Raw genomic sequence first — 17522 nt, forward strand, 5'->3', positions numbered from 1 at the left:
AAACGTTCACGTTCTCTACTTTGCATAAGTACGATTTTTCAGGAGGAAGTGGTATATAATCAAACATGTGCAAAAGAAAAAAATATAAGGGGGGTGTGTAGAAAGAAACCAGAAACTGAACTTTTCACATAAAAACCAAGGTGTAAATCCTGTGACGAATGCCGAGGCTTTATTTACATCATTTATTGTAGAACGTAACCTGCCTTTTCACAAAATGTTTCCTGATCCGGAAATTGCTAAACAATATGTGTTTGCTAGAATGAAAACAGCAGCTATCATTAGAGAAATGTGCATAGAAGGCAAAAATTATAACATATTTGCAGGCGAATACATTTTCTATTGCTACTGATGGTGGCAATAAAAGAGACTTGAAAATATCTCCTATTGTTGTAACATTTCTTAGGCCTGAACTCAATGAAATTCAGAGTTGTCTACTCACTGTGCCTAATTCAGAAGGGGATACTACTGAAGCTAAAACATTGCCAATCTTTTGCTCTCATCTCTTTAGGAATTCTGCATTCCATTAGAAAACTGCCTAGATCTTGGTACCAATAATGCTCCAGTAATGGTAGGATTAAAGAGTGGTGTAGCAGGACATTTGAAGCAGAAAAACAGTAACATAATCATCGTAGGCTGATCTTGTCACCTAATTAATCTTGCTGCAGATAAGGGTGTGGCACGCTTACCCGTAAATGTAGATGAAAGTATGATATATTTTATTATCTGGGAAAGAGTGCAAAGAGGAAAGAAAAGTTTGGAGAATTTCAGACTTTACACAACACATAGAGCAGGAAAATTCTGAAGCATGCGCCTACTTGATGCTTATCACTAATAAGGTGTTTCCATGGACTTTAGCTACAGTGGGACACTGTGGTTACCTTATTCAGGAGCAAAATTGTTAGTAGGAATTCTCAGATGGGAATATTGGTTGTTTTCTAGTATTTTTATACATCACACCCTTTCAACCCTGCTCAGAAGGGTGTTAAGGGTGTCTTACCCCCACAGTATTCTTCTCTAGATAGTAAGTCATATGTGAACCAAGTCTGGTTGACAGCTACGGTGGAACATATACATCAATAATCCCAGTCATTTTGGACATTCCTTATTACCTCCTTCTCACCCCTGTGCCTGAATTCGGAATTAAACGACATCCAAAGTGTCACTGTTCATCTCACTGACCCCAAAAACCATGCATTCGACATTGCTTTTGATTACTTTTATATGCCACCCCTTCCATAGCCCCACCTCTTGGATTGCTAAGGGTGGCTTCACCTCACAGTGCTTCTCTTTAGACACTAAATTGTACGTGTAACAGAATCTCTCCTTGGCCGTGCCCACATCCATGCACTCACTCACTACCTCGAACACCAGGCTTGTAATGCTACTGTAGAATATTTGACTTGATGTTGCTAGCATTACAGATGAACATTTCTTCATCCAATTCCCACAGCAGCAGTAGTGTGGTGGCAGTATCTCCATTAATGGTTGACTTTAGGCACTAAAAACTGATTCTTAGTCTTAAAGGGACTTAACGAGTTTTCTTCTCATGTCGTGAGGTTTGATACAGCTTTGACCCCTTTTTATACAATAAATACAATATTTTGCCTATATTAGACTATGTGGGTTATTAAAATTTGTTGTACACAGGGTTAACCACAGAGTCCAAAATGTTAAGTTTACAAAATTTGGCTCAGATTGGTGAAACATTATGGATTTGTACAGGGAAGAGACAGACAGGTGGACAAACAGAATGGCAGACATTCTGTTATATATATAAAAATATAATAGACAAGCAACATACCCGTGCTCCGCTACAGTTTTAAACTGAAAGTTATTCTTCAAAGTTTTACATTTTGGAGAGCCCACTGTCAGCTGAGCCTGTAAAATACTCCCTTAATTCGTATGTGAAACGGTTTGTGGAATGATTATTTATTTTCTGATCTAACACACATTTGAATTCTATATGGAAGAATTTGAATGTTTTAAACACTATCTTATGTAACATCTAGGAAACTAAAGTGACCAACTTGTGAAATTTCTGTTATATATATATTTTAGATGTATAAAACATCACTACATTCATTGTGTTAAAAATTTGGAATCAATCAGATAAAAGGATTTTGGGAAAAATTCCTCAAAATTCACAAACAGTTGAATTTTTTAAAATCTTATTTTGTAACCCATATAAAATCAAAATGAAATTTTAAGTCCTACACGATGTAATGTGAAATGAAACGAGGAAAATTATGGCGTTATTTGATTTGCTGTAGTTCAATTGGTTATTTCATAAACAAACTCGGCAGTGAAGTCCACACTATATTATGGCCGACTGTAGATGTCAGAGTGACCGGAATCTCTTTTGGGCATCTTCAGCTGAGTTTTAATTAATTTTGTTGGGTTAACAAAAAAATGTGTCACCATTTATTTCTTACATGCCAAATTCTATGACAAGAAGTACCTATCGGATCTTCCTCTTCACTTTCTGAAAATCCTGCAACCTCTGTGGCATTTGAACCCATGATCTTGGGATCCACAGGTCAACAGAGGGAGCTAGATTAAGGGGTGTACAACTAAACTCTACTTACATGTTTTCTTCTTTGATACATGAGACCAGTTGATCCGTTGTATGTTCTTTTATAGTTATTTCCCTCTTAATTTCTGCAACATGCTATAAATAAAGGAAGTCAATTAAGAAAAGTAAAGTAAATAGGAAACAAGATAAAAATAGATAAACAAGAATAGCTCACAAAATGAATTATTTACTACATAATATAAAAATAATTAATGTATCTTCCAATGTCAAAATATCAGTAATGGGAAGTAGCAAGGTTACAAGGGTAATGTCCAGATAGAGGAGGCGACTACAGCAACAATGGCATTTACAAAAAGATACAAAAGTTGACAACCAGAAAAGCAGCTGGAATTGATAAGATTTCTGGGGATCTACTAAAGACAATGGGTTGGGTATAGTACCATACCTGAAGAACTTATTTGATTATTGTTTTTGCATAAAGGAGCAATACCAAATGTACCTGTGAATAAAGGACAGGGTGAGAGACATAAAACTGAAAATTAAAGGCCAGTCAGTTTGACATGCAGTGCATGTAAGATTTGGGAAAACATTCTTTCTGAATATATTACACAAGATTGCAAAATTAATAACTGGGCCGATAGAAGGCAGTTCAGGTTTAGGAACGGTTATTTCACTGAAGCTCAGGTTGAAGGATTCCACCAGGAAGATGTAGCAGATATCTAGGACTCAGGAGGTTAAATGGACTGTATCACAATTGACCTGTCTATGACATTTGATATGGGAGATCATTGGAGACTACTGGAAATATGTGTGCAATTGGACAAGACAAAAGAGTGACAATGATAATTTCTATAACAATGTACAGAAAATAATTGACAAAATTAATAAGAAAGATATGACATGAAACTGGCCACAGGAGGAAATCGCAAAGTTCAGAACAATATGGGTACAAATGGGGAGAAAACTTGCAACAGTAACAGAACAAAACTTACTGACTTTGTTCTCTTTGTTCTCTTCAATCATCAGATAAAAATAATGAACACGATGTTTCCACATAGTCAGTCACATGGTCATCTAGGAATCAGTGGTCTATCTTTGATTATGCCATATGCAATCAAAAACTAGCAGAATGAATTTTAGATATTAGAGCATATCGAAGTTCTGAAATGGAAACAGACCCTTTCTTAGTAGTTTCACCACGAGTCTGCACAAAGCCAAGATCGATGAAGAAAAATACACCCTGCATGGAACAAAAAGAAATAACTAATCAAATTGGTCTTTTAAAATATCCAAGCATAAAATGGTAGCACCAAAATAGACTTTAATCTAATTCAAGCAAAACCAGTGAGTACCAATGTAGAGGAAGAATGGTCAAATATCAGCTTAGCTTTGAAACAGGCAGCTTATGAAAGTTTAGGAATAAAAAGGAAATGGAAGAGATAGAGGTCCTGAGATTCTGGGACGAAGAGATGAAAATGATCATATCAGAAAAAAAGAGATGCTTAGATGAAATTTCTGTCAACTGGTAAAATAGAAGATAAACTAAAGTACAACTGCAAGAAAGCAGTAGCAAGAGGAGATATTAGACAAAAACATTGGAAACAGACTTAACAAGACCACAAGCACAAACTTGTAAAATTCAGGAGAAATTAAACAGAGAAATTAAGGAAGAGGTAAAACTTGAAACAATAACAGCAATTGTCTGGCTTTATTTTCAAACACTATGGAGAGGTTAAAAAAAATGGAGCATTAACATAGCCAATATCTAACAACAATACATTGGAATCTATAAAATTAGAAGAACTAGACCAAAATTTGAAGAAACTAAGGAATAGTAAAGCACCTGGAGAGGATGAAATACTTGCTGAACTGTTAAAATATTCAAGTAAAACTTTCAAACAAAGATTGCTCAGCTCTTTAAATCAAATTTCAAATGGAGGCAATCCACCAGAAAGTTGGCAGAAAACAACTGTTATCCCTCTTCATAAAATAGGTGACATAAAAACTGTGAAAATGACAGAGGAATTAACATTGATAACTCAGGTTTATATACAAATATCATTAAAGATAAGTTGCAGCAACGTTATAAAGATAAATTAGGGAATAAACACCAAGGTTTCCATAGAGTGTGTTCTTGCACAGATGCATATTTCACTATAAAGGTATTAATAGAAAAATGTAGACAATTCAATCCGGAAACACACACTGCATTGGTGGACTCGTGAAAGGCCTTTGACCAAGTAAACGGAAACATATTGCTTGAAATTCTAAATGTCTCTCAACAGATTATTAACAATATCGACAAATCCAATCTCATTTCTGTAAAACTGATCAAGAACAAGACCAAGTGAAAATCAATACATGGTGGTGTAAAACAAGGCTGCGGTCTCTCCCCTCTACTTTTTATAATATATATTATAACCCTTCAATGGTCTATAGATCGAGTATGAGGGAGCCATTGAAAGATATAAGAAAAGGTCAACGGAAATTGTGCAGAAGTGAACGTCCCGTGAAAATACGTCCAGTCTATACATCCACCTAGGTCCGTAAGCGAGATAACTCGCTCATTTAATAGGAACATAATGCAAATAGAATGAGGGAAAATTCGTAAGCTCAGAACCCCGTGGTATTCGGATAATTGATTCAAGAAAAACGTGAGTTGAGAAATGAATGGAGACCAGCAAATAAAAGATTGTACTAACAGCTGAGAAGAAGTCAAGTCTTGTATGTAACATTCAGGACCAGGAATGTCACATGGCAGAGGCCATGGCACGGTTTTGAATAGTGTAATTATCAAGAAGGTGTGTATGGATTAATCGATTGTATACATAAAGAAAATGAATGAATAGCTAAATGTGTTCCTTTGCGTGTTTCCTGAAATGAAGAGAGTAATCTTGTTATATAGAATGTTCCTCAAATGTCAAAAACTGATGGAAGAGAGATTACAGTATGGTAATTTTGATAGGAATTATGAAATGCGAACTGATGTATTATTGTAATATATTAAAAATGGGATTTTGTTTTATGACAATGTGATACAATATTAGAAGAAGGTTGATTAAGAAGAAAGCTGTAGCACACGTTGAGAAAGAGATTGAGGAAATCATAAGAAATAGGAAGCTATCATAAGATATACTAAAGAGTTCGATAACAAATTGTGTAATATCAATATACGAGAATAAGGCAAGTCTTGTAACAAAACTGAGATACTTGAATATCTTATAGCACTGTATTAATCTTAATTGTGCATGTTTCAGACTGGAAAGACGACGGATGTGATTTACCATTTTAATGCATTCAATTAGAGCAGAGATGTGGGCCTAAATCGAGGGTCCGAGTTCACGTGGAATTACCTAAATATGATGTGAAATGAGTGTCCATGACTACAGCAAAGCTTATCGTACAATTAGATTTTGATTGTATTATCAAGGTGATTTAAATGGTACACAACTTGAGTAACCTAGTGTGATAGTCGTAATCTGTCAGAAAATGGTAACCTGCTCATTGGTGAGGATAATAATTCGGATTACCGTGAATATTTAGGTAATGATAGGCATGCAATTGTGGAATGTTTTATGGAATTTCCTGATATCGTCCGAATGTTTACAAGATAACATTCATAAATGATGTAATACATTGGATGCTGCGTGTGTAATTCTAGTGAATGATTATGTAGTTAATGTGTTAGTGTCGAGATCTTCTGTAGTATGATTTATGTCGCGTATTAATTGAGAGAAATGCGATTATGCTGTCAATCGCATTGGATGATTTTACATGCATGTAGTTATGAGGTTCTTTGGATACATGTGCTAGTGTGTATAGGATGATAATGCATAGGCATGATGGACACATGAGGTAAGATAGAGTAAATGATAGGGTCGCCGAGAATATTATGGTGATATAAACATGACTATTATATTGATATTGTTTGTTGAGATAGATATTACGGTAACATGGTGAGTTATTGAGAATGTCAGTGAACCTATGTTGAGGATGGTCAGAGTGAAATGTTCATCAAGCAATTTTAAAAGGATATGCGGATAGGCAAGCGATAGGATGCATTGACAGTATTTCAAAAGGTATCCCGGAGATTATAAATGTCGAGCGTGTGAGAAATCATCAAAATATTAATTCATGGTGGCAAGAAGGTAAGATGTGTGCATTGGAAGGATGAATTATTGAGAGGATCCTCGATAAAATGACAAGAATAAATAACGAGATATGTTGTTTAAGAGATAATATCACCTGGTGCAGCACATTAGCATTCAGTGAGTAGTTGCTTGTTCTAATTAATTTCTTAGGCAGTAGTATTTATTAACAGGAAATCTTTGGAGGAGAGCAGATACTATGAGGACATCCTTTTATTATTGTTTACACTAATTATGTTAGTAGTTAGACATCGTTTATTTTTTTAAGTACGGCGGAGCAGAAGGTTCCAGATGTGTGCTGTTGTTACCATGATTGATTTATTCATTAAATTGTCTGCTCACTTTGGCTGGTTAGCAGATGATTACATTATGGTATATAATATTTTGAAGACCAGATCGTTAGGATACTCAAGTTGTACGTTAGGTTGATAGATTGCTAGACGTTGGAATATGACAGAATACAGGGGGACAAACTTTGGGCCAATAAGTGACAAAAATGAATTAACAAAGTGAATATTTATAGAATGAATTACGTGATTGGCAGATAGTTTAAAGAACTGTTAAGCAAATCATTATTTCATGATCAATCTTTCAGAAAAAGTTGTGTTGAATTAAATTGTGGAATTTTCCTTATGAAAATCAGTCAGATGACTTTTTATGATTTGCTCAATGAAAACCAACAAAGGTTAATCAGCATGATGTTTATTATTTCAATCATGTTGTCTTGTTAAATGATTATGATTATTATTTTATTTTGCATGAATGATTAATTAAAGTGGAGTTTTGTTTCAAAAATTATATTGTGATCCTCTCATTCCGTTAACTTATGAGTTAATTTAGCGTTATGTAATTAGGTGGAAAGTAAATTTTACTCTGTGTATATGAGCCTGACATTGGATAAGACAGACATAACTGGTACTCGTCAAAGGTCCATGCCCATGAGTGGAATCCCTTGTAATCCGTTGACACCAGCCAAGGCTTAATCGTAAACAAAACATTTTTTTTCGAACCACACCCACACGAATGGTTAAAATATGAATGCAATTATGAAAACTTGGAAACAAGGACACCATGGATCAATATCAGTAAACAGACACCTTGAACACCTAGATGCCATATTACATGCTGATTATGTTGCATTGCTGATTACGATGGACGATGGCCTACAAAGGTCAGTTTTCAATACAAGAAATGTTTCCTCAGATTTTTATATGGCTATTTCAACAAAAAAATAAATAATAATGGCCTTCAAGGGAAGAGAAGCCATTCTTAGTCAGATTATACAACGTTGGAAAGAGTAAATGTGTTCAATTTTCTAGGGTACAAATTATGAAATCAAACAGAATTAGATATACCAGCAAAAATTAATTAATTCACAAAGACTACAGGAATAATAAAGTACTTTATGATACCATCAGTTTAAAAAAAACATAATCAATTGTGCCTTTATAATACCCTAGCTAAAACAACACTTTGCTACGGATGTGAGGCATGGACGTTAAGATCTCAACACTTGTCTCCCATTACAGCATGAGGAATGATGTTCATGCATCGTACTGCAGGGTGTACAAAATGGGACCATAAAAGGAATGAAGAGGTGCTAGAGGAACTGAAAGTAAAACCGATGACTGACTACCTCTTCAGTTATCAGGAAAGCTGTAAACGTCATATACAAAGTTTTACATATGAAACATCTTGGGGTAGACATTCAGTAATAATACAAGTTATTTTCAAAGTACCACATCAGCTGAGGAGTCGGAATGTATCAAGTGCGGGCTACATGATGACCGACTCGAGGTCAGAGGAAAGCTTAGGCTGTGGCTAGGCGCGATAAGAGTAGCCAATGAGTAGCCAATGATTATATAATTAAATGACTGTGTATGATTCATAAACAACCATACAATTTGAAAAATCAAATCAAATTAAATTAACATACTATCTTACAATATTATATAATACAAAAGAGTGACCTACTATGGATCAAACCTTAAAATAGGTTTCCTGTCTCAAATAGGATAACATCTAGTTGTGACAGGTGACGTGACAGCTTTATTTGAACAGCCACATTACCCAATGATGTACACATCGTCAACTCCTGATGTAGTCACAATCTGATTCAACTGATTATAATCACATGATTTACAATCATAAGTTCTATAAATAAATGTGAAAATTGTAACTGAATATGTTAAGATCTTGGCTACAACTGATCACGCCAATGTAGTATTATATGCATTCTTTAGAAAACACAGTAAACACACCGATATATGCGAAATAAAAAAAGATTATATAACTAAATGACTGTGTATGATTCATCAACAACCATACAATTTGAAAAATCAAATCAAATTAAATTAAAAAACTATCTTGCAATATTATACAATACAAAAGAGTGACCTATTATGAATCAAACCTTACAATAGGTTTCCTGTCTCGAACTGGATAGCATCTAGTTGCGACAGGTGACATGACAGTTAGCTGTGTGGGTTGCAGAGATGGTCTGCTAGCTGCAACTGGACTATGATGTGGTGGTGATGCAGGTTGTGAAGGGGGTGGTAAGCGAGAAGTGGGAGAACTCAGTTGGCACTTTGAGGCTGGTGTCATCAAAGGAGTGGTCAGTGAGGAAGAGTCAACTAACTGTGACATCCCACACTGTAAAGGATTAGCCCTACAGCGGTCAGAGCTAAAAACAACGGGCCTTGACTGTTACCCTATTATCTGGTCTATATGTCTTTTCCCAGTCAACCCAGACTCGAGTTGAATTAAATACATAAGTGGGCCTAGTATATATATAACCCTACCTTCTACCCACTTATCTCTTCTGCTGTACTCTTTAGCTAATACTAGTTGTCCTATAGTCAACTGTCTAGTGTAACTACCTCCTGCATTAGTTATATGTCCGTCCTATTTATTTGCTACAGCTTTCTGCAAATTAGGTCTGATCTAATCCAACTTAGTTCTCAAAGGATGATTGAACATTAGCTTAGTAGGACTTTCGTTAGTAGTGCTATGTACAGTGACACGATAAGCTATTAAGAATCTACTTGAAACTAAGTTTACATCTTCATTTTCAAAAACTGTACATTTTAAACACTTTTTAACGGTTTTAACTGCATTTTCAGCCCCTCGTTAGAAGCAGGATGGTATGGTGCTATCAACGTTTGCCTTATCCCATCTTGTTTCAAAAATCGAGAAAATTCTTCAAAGGAAAATGGAGGGCCATTATCACTAACAATGAGTTCGGAAAGACAAAATCTACGAAACATGGGACAAAATTTCTCAGCAATTTACTTAGCTGAAGTTGAGTTAACTATTTTGATTTCCAACCATTTGCTATGAGCTTCCATTACAAATAAGTAGAGTTTTCCTTTAAAAGGTCCTAAAAAATATGCGTGAATTCTTTGCCATATATTGGGTGGAAATTCCCATACATGAAGTGTACTTCTATTGGGACTTTCTCGCTTGGCAAGACTCGCTGAACAACTGCTGGCTACTGCCTCGATGTCCTCATCAATTGAAGGTCACGATAAGTATGATCTAGCCAATGATTTCATTTTAAGAACCCCAGGGTGTCCACAGTGTGATTCACTTAACAAGGGCTTTCTAAAGTACCTTGGAATTACGACTCTGAAGCTTTACATCAAAATTCCTTGTTTTACAGTTAGCTTAGCTTGCCTTTTAACACAGTTGCTTAAATTTGGATCTGGCGTAGTAGGCCATCCGTACAACACACAACCTAGGATTTTGTCTCAATACATATATCGTTAAAGTTTGGGAACATCAGATTGTATTATGCATTGTAAGTAACTACCTACGCACTCTAAACTAACATCAACGTCCTCAAAATGATTGGCTGATAAAGTCAGCCTAGATAAGCCACCTGCATTGCCATGGCATTGAAATTTAACATACTGACTGCCATAGTCATAACCTGAGAGAAACAAAGTGTAGCGTTGCAATCTACCTGCTACAAAGGCTGGTAAACCCTTTTTTGGACCAAAAATGGTTAGAAGCGGCTTGTGATCTGTATACAGACTAAAATGTCTTCCCCAAAGATACTGACTGAACTTCCGTACACCATACACAATGCTCAAGGCTTCTTTATCAATCTGAGAGTAGTTTTTTCAGGTGAGTTTAAGACTCTACTTGTGAAAGAAATTGGTCTTTCAGTACCATCTTTATCTATTATACTCAAAACACTCGCAATGCCGTAAGGTGAAGCATGACATGACAACTTGATTGGTAATTTAGGGTTGCAGTGTGCTAGTACTTTAGTTGAAACTAATTTTTCTTTGACTAATTCAAAAGATTTTTGACAAGCTAAATTCCAGCAAAAATCTGCATCTTTTCTAAGAAGCTGGTATAAAGGTGTAAGAACAGTGGCTACATTGGGATAAATTTAGCATAGTAGTTCACAAGACCAAGAAATCCTTTAAGCTGTGTAACATCTTTAGGAACTGGAGCCTCAACAACTGATTTAACCTTATTGCAAGTTATGAATCTCTCATTCCGTATTGACAGTTATCACTTTACAAAAGAAAATATTTATAAAGTCCTCCTATCAATACAAATCAAGTCATCTGTTAGATGAAGCAAAGTCTATACATGTTTCAGCCTAATCTCAAGGCCATCTTCAGTAGTAAAACAATGATTACATAATATACAAACAAATTAAAAATCGTAATGATGTGAAGTGACAGTGATCATGATTAGCGAGTTAAAAACACATTGAGGTACAAAGTCCTCTCGTCTAATAGATCTTGCTGACTGTTAAATAAAAACACTATGCTGATGAGTGTAGTGAGACCGTCAATACTACGAATAAAACGTGTATAACATCTGTAATGAGAAAAAAGGAATATATGAGTGGATGAACAAGTTAAAAATGATGTACGAAAAGAAAACTCATATGACTTACTTGTAACTAAAGATTGCCGTCTCAAATGGAGATGACCTTGTCGGTCTCAAGTCACATTGACAACTAAGCCTGTGTGTGGCTTACTGTGTATCTGTGTAGATGTGGTTGGGAGGGGTAATCATTGGCTGTAGCTAAACCATCTTTACTTACGACGTAGCCTAAATATTTCAGACTGTCACAGATAAACTTGCACTTATCTGTACCGACAGTCAACCCATTACTACTTAGGCATTTACAAACTTCTCGTAATCTTGACAAATGTTCTGCTGTGCCCGTCCCAGTCACAATAATATCATCAAAGAATGAGACCACACCTGGCATACCTTGTAGTATTTGTTCAATAACTCTTTGAAAAATACCCGGTGCTGACGAGATTCCATAACAAGATGGTTGTGAGCAAATAACCCTTTATGTGTATTTATAGTATGGTACATAGTTTTTTTACTTTCTTCCTCTAACCTCAACTGCATGTAAGCCGATGACAATTCAATTTTAGAAAACTGAATTCCCTTTTGTAAGACAACAAAGATGCCTTTAATTCTAGGTATTGGGTGTCTATCGACTTCCAGGAATGGGTTCAAAATGACCTTAGAATCTGTGCAAATATGGATTTTACAATTCTTTTTTAATACTGGAACAATTGAAGTGCCCCATTCACTTGAAGATACTGGGGAAATAATTTCCTCATCCATTAAACTTTTCAACTCTAGTTCAACCTTTTTTCTTAAAGAATGTGGTACTGGCTTAGGTTTTTATTACTTGGGTACTGCATCTGGCTTAAAGTTTAGTTTTACTGGGTCTCCTTTAAAGCAACCTAATTTACTAGTAAATACCTCTGGAAATTCATTTACTAAGTCTTGCACTAATTTAGACTCTGCATTACTTTTTACATACCTTTAGTTTACATTGTTTACACTGCTGGGAATGCTTATAACAACTTGGAGCTCTTTTATCCAATCATGCCCCATGAGAGGATTAGATCCATTGCTAATAACATTCAAATCTAAACTCTTTTCCAGGGACTGATATTTAACATTTACTTCTAACTACCCCACAGGCTTGATTTTCTCATTGGTGTAAGTTAGCCTTATAAAAATTTTCGAAACAACAGACACACAAGCACCAGTCTACTTCAAAATTAATTGACTTTCCTTCAACAATTAAATTTACTCTAATGGTCTCAATTTTTGTTATTTTACCTAACTCAGGCTGAATGATTTGCTCATCTCCATCACACTGAAAAATATTAGAAATATCATAAACTTCGTCACACAATTTTTCTCGACTAACATTGGGTTCATGTAAGTCTATATAGTGCTGGTTGGGTCTAAGTTTGTTTCCCTACTGATTCTTAATTCCCTTAGAAAATGAAGGATTGTTTGTAAGCATGTTTGGTTTTACATGAAACTGAGACTTGCTCTTATTTTTTGACTTGTGAAACCTCTCTAAATGACCCTTCTTCTGACACAAATTGTAAATATATTCACGATATCGACATTTAGTGGTAGAATGCCCACCTTTATGACCACAACAAAAACACCAAGGCAGTTGCACAACACGTGATAACACAATAGGTACATTGCTGCGTGGGGAATGCCATGCTGTAAACTTCTGAAGTCTTGGTGTAGTGTAGTAGGCCAAAGACACTGCATCCTTGTTAGCTGCTTCCAGTGATATTGCCAGCTGTCCCACCTTCTGGAATGTGAGTCTTATCCGACAGCAGTCATTTCTTGATGGCTTCATCACGGATGCCACTGACTAACCTATTCCGTAAATAATCACGCAGTTTGTCTTCAAACTTGCAATATTTGGATAATTGCTTTAGTTGAACAATATAATCTGACACAGTCTCATGTTCCAATTGATTTCACCTGCTGAATATATATCTTTCAAATATAAATGAAGGTTTAGGATGGAGATGGTCTTGGACAATTTTAACAGTGGTATCAAAGGGTTTGATGCTTTGATGCTTGTTGTTTAAAGGGGCCTAATATCTAGGTCATCAGCCCATCAAAGGGTTTGTCAGATGTTTTATCAAGGGTGATTAAATCTTTCAGTAAATTGTAGGTTTTAATACCGATCACTGTGAGGAATGTACTAACCTGTTTAGCATTCGGAATGTCATTGCACTGTACATAAAGTCCAAAGCGTTCCACGTAGGTTGACCAAGTTTCTTCTGAATTGTCAAATGGTCGCGTGATATAAGTGAGCTAACGTTGCAAAGGCGGTGAAAAAAACCGTTGTCTAAGGGCATGGAGCGAAAGGTACATACGATACTACGTTGCTCCAGAAGGACGCCCGATACAACGGACTTTACTATATTGTGTCATTCACTGTGAAAACACATGAGAAACTTTTTGTTGCCATGATGAAGTACTGGCACTCACTGCAATGTGATGACTCTTACCTCGTCGCCAACTTTAGGTATGGAACATCATGAGGTAGATAATCAGTTCTAATAATAGTTACTTACAAAGTACCACATCAGCTGAGGAGTTGGAATGAATCTGGTGCAGGCTACATGACTACTGTTTCAAGGTCAGAGGAAAGCTTAGGCTCGATAGGCGAGATAGGAGTAGCCAATGAGAGAGCTTTATTTGATCGGCCACATGACCCAATGACATACGCATTGTCCACTCATGACGTAGTGACAATCTGATTCAACAGGTAGGAAATCGGCCACATGGGCGACTGCCCTAAATGCAGATATATAGTGATTGATTGATAGAGAGTCAGCAACATTAAGAGAAACACATAATAATTTAAACATAATGATAAGGAAGACAGAGCAAGAGAAAAGGGGGAATCTGAATGGATACGGGCATCCCCCACGTCTTCTCTTCTTTTTCTGTCCTTCCTTTTCCCTACACTGTCCTATCACTTTGTTTATGTGTTCCTATCTTTATAGATATGACTTGACTTGACACTTGTTGCTTATCAACTGTAATCCTAGCTCCAGGTTTGTAGCAAATCTTACAATTTGAAACAAATCTTTCCCATACTTCAGATATCAGGGCAAACTTATTGGTTTTATGTTTCTCTGGCCTTCAGGATTTGATATTGAATCTCAAATATCTGAAAATTTCTACTAAAATATCTCAGGATATCACATTTTTACACAATTCAAGTCCCCACTTTTTTGGACCAGAGTGGTTTCAAATTTAGGGTTCACGCGTAAGTTGCCTCCACGAGCATACCAAATAGGCCTACCAAGAAATGCATCAAGTTCATCCATAGTCACAGACAAGTTCTTATATTGTACCTGCCTTTCAGCCACTGTTTCCACACATTTCTTAATGTTTTTGAGGATAAATTCATCCATGAAGAGTCTCCATGCATTTGTGATGTACCCATCAAGAATATTTCGTTTTCCATGCGGTGTTGTACCTGACTCGGCCCCAGAGTCATCTTCACTTAGTTCCTGGAGAGAAGCCATTATATCATTTGTTCTCAAACATCTTCTGTGCTCAATATTTGAGGGATCATTTGTAATGCAACTGTAACAAACAGCTCAATAAACAAACTACAACAGACGGTTTATAATACAAGTATCACAAGCTCATTACCATGAATGGCAGGATTGCGTTTTTTTTCTAAACTTGACTCAGGTTGGTGGAATGGGGAGGAGTATATAGGTAAAGGTAGCAGATGGAGTGGAAAGGGGGAATAAGCTAACAGTCTGCATCATGAATAGGAAGCAAAGTGGAAGCCAAGTTATGGAAAACAATGTGTTCTTGTAAAATCTAATAAGGGTTGAAAATGACCCTTCATCCTTCTAGGGTAATTGAATTATAGGGGCTGAGTTGTTAAGACTGCGGCATCCAAATTTTAACGACATCAAATAAAGCCTAAGTGATGAAATGTCACATAGTCCGAACAAAATCTAAGATAAATTATGCCAACAGCAGAGTGTTGAATTCATGAAAGGGTCAAAAATGACCCCACCATCTTTCTGGTACTAATAACTTTTATGTTCATTTGTATGTTTATACATTTATTATAGTCCATAGATATGCTTGTACAGTTTTGTATTATGGTTGATGTGGGCCAGCCAAAGCTGAAACTAGTTCCTAGATTAAAATTGTAACCAAAATATTGCATGATATTGTACTGAATAAGTGGACCATTACGACATAAGTTTAGTTATTTTTGTGATCACAATTCAACACAGATGAAAACAATGAAGGTTATATCCCATGATTATGCAGCCAACCAGGCAAAATAAAAACTTATTTATATTTAATTTAAAGCCAAAAGAGCCAAATTGTGCAAAGACATCAAATATCTCAAACAGTGTATCACTCACAATTTGACACCAATCTTTCTTAAATGCAATTTTAGAAGACATTGTTCTCCTTTTCAAATTACAAAGACTCATGATTTGGCTGAGAGAGGACATTAGGTTTTTGTTCAAGGAAAAATTTTTTTTTTAACCATAGATTACATGAGACTCACCTTGAAACTAAAAGTTTACTTTTGGATGCTCAATGGAACATATTTCAAACTCAAGTTGACAAGTAAATTATTAATTGTGTTATCCAAGAAACAACAAACCCTGGAGAAAAAACTGCAAATGTAAATGAACTCTAAACTCAATAATAGCTACGATACGAAACCAGCAAACTCACTAAAGTGCTCAACCAATTTCACCCTTCAATCATATATTTGTGCAAGGTATCACTGAATAATGATGAAAGTTTCATTTTAGTCAGGGGTCCTAAACACAATTAGCCTAATTTTAACATTCTGAATATAGCCATCACTAAAATAGCCAGCAAAGAAACAGGATGAAGTAAGAATTGAAGTAAAAAGGAAATTGAACAATATCCTTAAGCCAAAAATAAACAATATTAACTCCCCTATTTCACCCCTTCCTGCTCATAACAACAATAGCTGCAAGGATTCAATTCTTGTACAAAAAATACATGCTCTCAAAAGGAGGATTAATGATAAGCAAAACAAATTAAAAATTTAAAGAGAGCTCATTTTCTACAGTATAGAAAGACCCTACCATGAGAATCCAACATCAACTTAAGTAGACCCTCAAGAATACTTCTTACTCATTGAAAGATCATGAAAAAAATTTAAGTAAATAGTTTGACCCCGGTCTCCTCACTGCCAAAGACCTCCCGAAGATACTCAAGATCGGCATCCCCATTTGCCCGCTCATTAACTATAGACTAGTCCTTTATATAAAGTGTCACAATTAATTCAAAGGTTTATTAGAACGAATTACTGATTTTTATTTTAAGAATTCAAATAAGCAGACTTAAGATTTGATCAATAAGTTAAAAAAAATCAATATTCAATACAATCATTCTTTTCATTCATTTCCCAGGTATATACCAACATTCAAAACAATTTAAGTAAATAGAGAGGCCTAAGTATATTAGAAATATGGGATTTTACATCTATCCTCAAATTATTTATAAAAAACAATTATTTCACTTTAGCTAACATTATTTATCAAGAAGAAGGATTGGTCCTGCCTTAGTCCCCTTTCCTTTCCCAACCTCTCCTCTCTCCTTCCCCAGTCCTCTCCCTCTCTGTGTTTCCCTTTGAATCTCACGATCCTATCTCATCTCCTCCCCGTCAGTACAAGGCACACACAACAGAAGGCCATGCACCACATGCCTCAACAAAAGGTGGCATTTGATTGGCACTCTGTCTCCTTTTAGTTTAGGTTAACATCATGGATGCCACATTGACTTGTGAATCTCTACCAACTGCAATCCAAGACTGTACCAACTATTTAATCACATTTTTGTTTGTCGTCCTTGACTCAACCATTGACAATTTCCAACAGAGGAAGCTTTCATAGCTTTTCAAGATAATGAAACATTTTAACATGATGCAACAAATCTAAGAATTTTGGAGGCTTATTTAAATTTCATCATATATTTTAAGTTTTGTGCTCATAATT

Source organism: Anabrus simplex, chromosome 5, assembly GCF_040414725.1.
Source record: "Anabrus simplex isolate iqAnaSimp1 chromosome 5, ASM4041472v1, whole genome shotgun sequence".
NCBI classification, from domain to species: Eukaryota; Metazoa; Arthropoda; class Insecta; order Orthoptera; family Tettigoniidae; genus Anabrus; species Anabrus simplex.